This window comes from Brachyhypopomus gauderio, chromosome 18, assembly GCF_052324685.1.
Source record: "Brachyhypopomus gauderio isolate BG-103 chromosome 18, BGAUD_0.2, whole genome shotgun sequence".
Lineage (NCBI taxonomy): Eukaryota > Metazoa > Chordata > Actinopteri > Gymnotiformes > Hypopomidae > Brachyhypopomus > Brachyhypopomus gauderio.
Window position 1 is genome coordinate 14,121,517 of NC_135228.1, and position 6,000 is coordinate 14,127,516.

Genomic DNA, 6,000 nt, shown 5'->3' on the forward strand with positions numbered 1-6,000 from the left:
CGCACCGAGAACTTCCGGCTGGAGCCCGGATGCTCTCCTGAGCGTGCCTCAGAGGTCACTCACATGCTGGCCTTAGCAGCAAGGCGGAAAATTTATCTGTGCTGTAGACTGTTTCCCTCTCAGGGTTCTGGGTTACAGGACAAGCTTGCTGGTGATACAGGTGTTGGGACACCATCACTGGTTTGAAGTTCCTTTAATAATACTGTTATGCAGAGTAACAGACATGTTAGCAGACAATGTTAACAGACATGTTACTGATGCATAGTGTTTAACAGATGTGAACAACCCTAGGTATTGTATGGGAATCATAACATTATTACATTAAGAGCTTAAAATGAGGGGGTTGGAAGATTTTTAATTATAAGAATTTAATTATAGTTCACCAGTAGCCCAGCTACTTGCTGCTGATGTACATTAAACATTATTCACACCCATGTGATCAGCCCAAGGTGTGGATCCTCTGTTTCATCTGAAACACATGTGTATAGACAGTCCAGCCCTGAACACATGTGTATAGACAGTCCAGCCCTCCTGTCTGCACTCCTGTCTGTCTGGCCCAGTGTGTGTTCACACAGTGAGTGGGGTGTGGATGCTCGTGTCTGTACGCCGCTAGCCTGCCTGATGTCATTGTGGGCTCCTTCAGCTTGGGCTGGTCAGCCTGCTCCCACCCCTTTTATCTGCGCAGTGGACGCTCAGGAAGTTTCCCTCCAGTGGTATCAGCTAGCGTGGACCTGCCCTGAGGGAGAGAGGATGCAGCAGATTTCTCCCACGCAGGGGGAGGGGGGTGGTACTCATGACAGGCTCAGCTGCCATGATCAGGTTCGAGCTGGAAACATTTGTTTGGTTTGTCTTCCTAAGCCAAACCAAACGGATCCTTCAAGGCAATTAGGGGCCTGCCATTCTGAAGAACAGACAGCACGAGTGGTTTTGTTTCTTCAGACAAGCCCATAAAACCTCTGAAAAAAAATGTTTTATTCTTGAGAGAGAACGGGTCCGCGAAGCTTCATGGGGCAGAGCTGTTACATCATCATGGCTCAGGAAAATAATAAAAAAGCAAAAGGATGTATGTGTATGCTGCCTACAGCTGCAACAGACGTCATAAAAGAACCACGTTAAACAAGCTGAATGATAAAAACTGCATTTCCTTCCTGTACTTCTTACCTATCTGACATGCTGTTAAAGGCCCACAGCCAAACGTAAAAAATTTAAGATTCTTTTTTTGAAATGATTGCCAGTGGTGGCTATTTCCTGCACTCCAGGCTAGTATAGATTCACCAGGTGGTAATGCATTTTTCTCAATCTGTTCCCTTTTGCAGGACCTCCAGGAAGGCGGGGCAGAAAAGGCAATCCTGGTGAGTGTACAAGATCTCCCCCCACCATGAAAGCAATTAACACATATATCAACGTGAGGGAAAGACTTGCAGACGCTTCGGCCCGAAGGTTAACAGAGAGAGGCTGTGAGGTGCCTCTCTCGTGACGTTTCCCATGATAACATTAATCTCCGAACGTTTAGATGAAAAACTGTACACATCTCTTCTGTTTGAAAGACACCTGCAAAAAGACTCAAGGAGGACTTGAATGATTTCAGCTGTTTTCCAACATTTTATCGCATAAGGTCTCAGTCTGGCTCTGTCTGAGATGTAAACCACTCTCGGTATTCTCTCATGTGTGGAAGTGTCTTTTTGTCATATGCTTCTTGTCATGTTTCGTTTGCATGTCTTTGATGGAGTGCTGAACATATGGAAATGCCCTTGTCTGAAATGTGGTTGGGAGGAAAATCTCAGTTACTTTGCGGCCACGGTATGATTTCTGTCATGTTCTATCATGTATCACTGCAAAGTTCTCCCTGTGTTTAAGCTAATACACAAGCATACTGTTTGCTTTAATGATGTCCATTTAACCTTCAGACGCAGAGGTTGCTTCCAAATTGCTAGTACTTTGGTAAATATTGCAATATCTATGATGTTCAAGATCATAGATTTTAAGCTGTTGAGAGGCAGAGAGTAGCAGCATATCATACAGTCACGGCTCAACGCTTCATGGTCATCTTTACCGTTTGCCTCTGGTAAATGTGTAGGAGTTTTACATGATCTCGCTTCTGCACTGTCTAATGAGGTCAGATCAGTTCGTTCAGATGCCCTCTCAGCTCAACGTTGATTGAAATTGAAAGCATATCATCATCAGATATCATCAAAGGTGCATTGGTAAAGATTCCAAAAACATCACTCAGTAAGTGAACACAAGAACACTGGAAAGATTTTCTTTTCCATGTACCAATTTCTGCACATGAACACAAAGCTTCTAAGATCTAGCGAGTCCAACAGAGTCCAATCACAGTTTCTTAGCATTACCAAACTTCACTTTCAAGCAATGAGGTAGGTTGTTTATTAATAATACTTTATTTAACGAGTTTTAGCAATGGTCGGCTGTGTGGTAGCTATTATCTCGGCGGGGCCGCTTGCATGCAGAAGCCAGGTTAAATGGTAAGCATCAGGAGAGGATCTACCACACTGCTCTACCTCACCAAATCACTCAGTTATTCTACCTGGCAAACATTAATGATTTACCATTAAAGTTTTTTTTTGAGAGTGAAATAGTGTCTAATGATGTTGCCTGTGTAGTCCAGGAATATGTTTAGGAATCTATTGCAGTGGAATCAAACTCCCATGTCTAGTGTGCATGAAAGTGTTAGCATTTAACCTTGATATGTGTTGACCACAATGAAGCTTAGCTTCTTAATGACCTGTTAGCTGTGTTAATGTGCCTAGAGGAACATTACTAAATCTGTGTCCAAATTTTGGAAAAGCACTTTCAGTGTTTACACATTATGTGCCTGGCCATGCATGGTACTTACCAGATTCCACCCTGTTTTCTTAGCCAATCAGGTGGGGGATGGGGGTGGAGTTAATGTGTATTGAGGAGTGTTTCAAAGTGACTGACAGGAGGTCGATATAAACAGAAAACAAAATTCCACACTAGGGTGCAGTCACTGAGACACCTAAAACATGTGCCCGTGCCATCGCAAAATATATATTTTTATTTTGTGCTGCATATTTCAGTTTATTTGAAATTAGTAACAAAAGGGGGGAATCAATAAATGCACCTTTAACAACTTTTAAACTATAACTGTGTATTGGGATCCTATTTTCATGCCTACATCATGCCTGTGCTCATCAGATCAAGATTTGCTCCATCACAGCTGCTCTACCTGGGTTCCAAATGTTTCATCTCGTTGGTGGTCGTTTCATATCACTTACAAGCAGTGATGTCAGTAACGCGTTACTTAGTAACGCGTTACTCTAATCTTACCACTTTTTTCGGTAACGAGTAATATAACGCGCTACTATTTCCAGTCCAGTAATCAGATTAAAGTTACTTATCCAAATAACTGTGCGTTACTATTTATATTTTCCCTAGTAAAATATATAGTTTTGCTTTCTTCTTGGCTCAGTTCTACTTTTGCGTCTGACCGTAGCGCTCGACTCCGCACGCTGCGCGCGACCCTGTGAGAGCGCGAGCACGTTTTACATGTCATTCTTTGCTGTGTCCTCCCGTAACGATATGTGGTAGTATAAAGAAACACACCTCAAAAACAGATGATGAATTTTAATGTTGCTTTGTGTTCCACGTTTGAAAAGTGCTGGAATTTTGACTAACGTCGCCTACTTTAAAATGCTTGAAATTGTAATGGTATTTCGTTTTACAAGCTGTCTGACTGAACTGGGGTGGGTTTCCCGAAACGTTCGTAGCTTCATACGAGGTTACGAAGTACTTGGCGCTACGAACGTTTCGGGAAACCCACCCCAGTTCGCTTGTATTACGTTTACAAATAAATTTACAAATAATACCGCGCAGCTACACAAACGTAATGTCAGGAGATACTGTAGCGACTCCTACTCCTCACGGCGAGTCTTGCTCTTTAAGTGACACTGGGGGGCGGAGCCTGCGCGCGCCAGGGTTGCGTTATCAATAAAGTTTCCCTCCTCGGGATTTTTGGATTAAGCAGTTTCTGCCTCGGTTACCGAACCTGCTTCAATACATTGTTACTGTTAAAAATGCACTTCCAATAAAGTGAGTATTGGAAAAATTTATTTTGCTGCTGAATGTAACTACTAAAGTAACTTGTAATCTAACGTAGTTACTTTTAAAATCAAGTAATATGTAACGTAACTAAGTTACTTTTAAAAGGAGTAATCAGTAATCAGTAATCGGATTACTTTCTCAAGGTAACTTAGCCATCACTGCTTACAAGTAAATGGTGGTAATACTAAATCACAGCTGTTAGAGCTACCTGCTGATTGGCCAGAGTGTGCTGCTCATTCCTGAACTGTTGGCTTCCAACTCACCCAACTCACCACTTTCACACTCAACATCTGAACACAGGCTGAAATGCGGGAAATGTCACACCATCTGCAGCATTTCATAACGTACAGGCCACATCATACATGCATTAGTACATGTGTTAGAAAAGAGAAACGCCCAGTGGAGTCAGTCATCATCACAGACACACAGCGGAGGAGAAGAGGCACAAGAATTGGGCCTTTGTTCTCTGTGTGATGACTTTGGCCCATGGTGAAGATGGGACAGCCAACAGGCTCCAAAACACACACACTGCTCTCCATTAAAACCTCTCCCTCAGCGACTCAGGGTCAGGGTGACCTGGACTGACACAGCGGGATACTGCTTGTCTTTCACTCTGCTTCTCTCTCTCTCTCTCTCTCTCTCTCTCTCTCTCTCTCTCTCTCTCTCTCTCTCTCTCTCTCTCCCCCCAATTACTCCCTCTCTCACTTTACCATGACAGTGATAAGTCAGGTTTCCCTCATGCCTGTCTACAGCACACACCCCTCCCATAGAAGAGCTCCTTATCAGCGGGGGTCATTTGTAGGAGGTTCTGTTTGTTTATGTTGTTCTGTGATCCTGTCCAGGGCAGTCAATGGCTCTCATGGCTCTGGCTGTACCACTAGCCCCGTTCACCACCACCCCCCCTCCCCCCCATCACACGTCTGTTGCAGTCAGAGCACCTCCAATGGCGGGCTGACATATTACATTTGCTGTAATAGACAAGAGTGAAGGAAACTGTAATAGGAAGTAATGACCTACATGTCTAACCAAAGACCTACGTCTTTTTTTCAGTAATGGAAACCTAAAAATCACACTCAGCTGCTATATCAGTTGATGCATGATCATTGGAAAATGGCTTTGCAGCACAAGTTGCTCACCTTTATATCACACCTGATATTAATAGAGTTGTGGAGAACATCATGCCGTCTCTCCTTCAGCCCAACAGACTGATCTTTTGCCCACCAGGATTGTTTCCGCACAGCTTGAGTGTTTTACATTTTCTTGGGTGACTGTGTTCAGTTTGACAGATGCTTGAGAGGTGAAGGAATGTTTCTCTAAATGTTCCTGGAGTCTCAGGGCCCTCAGCCCTTCTCACAGCACATATCTGCTCCCACGGGCCGGCTGAGATATCGGAGCCTAGCAGCCTAGCTGGAGTTTAGTTTAGGACAGTTTCATTCTTCTAAAGAATCTGTAGGAACACGGAATTCCTGTCAAGATCTCTGTACTTCAACCTCAGTGCACTGAACTGTTGCGTGTGATGCTCGTACCATCATTTGTCATTGCTGGGTGTGTGTGCTAGATGTGTCTGCTATCCTGCTATCGGTCAAGATGCAGAGAGCAGATGCAGCTAAGATTGCAATGCCAGTAATAACTCAGCAGTGGAGTATATACGGCAGACCGGCGACACACGGCTGCAGACTCAGTCAAGTGGGTTCTGGGGGCGGGTTCGGGGGGCGGCTTCTGGGGGCGGCTTCCGAGGACAGGTTCATCAATAGTTGACGTTGGATTGTGTTTGCTTTTGTGTTTGTGTTTCAGGAACTCCAGTAAGTACTCGTGCTCTCTGTGGGAGGGTAATGCAGAACAAATGTGCATGAGTGTAGCCATGGGCGGCTGAGGCATGACCCGGCCCCGATCCACATCGCAGTGCTCAGTGGTACA

The 6,000-nt window shown here is 44.3% G+C and overlaps 1 long non-coding RNA gene across 1 annotated transcript in view; it reads left to right on the forward strand.

Annotated features, from left to right (window-relative positions):
- The window catches only part of LOC143481623 (uncharacterized), a 40,929-nt gene extending 39,575 nt beyond the window's left edge, over positions 1 to 1,354 (forward strand). Inside the window, exon 3 of the long non-coding RNA XR_013122042.1 lies at positions 1,317 to 1,354. This is a non-coding gene — a long non-coding RNA (uncharacterized LOC143481623). The remainder of the gene's footprint in view (positions 1 to 1,316) is intronic.
- Positions 1,355 to 6,000: the final 4,646 nt, after the last annotated feature.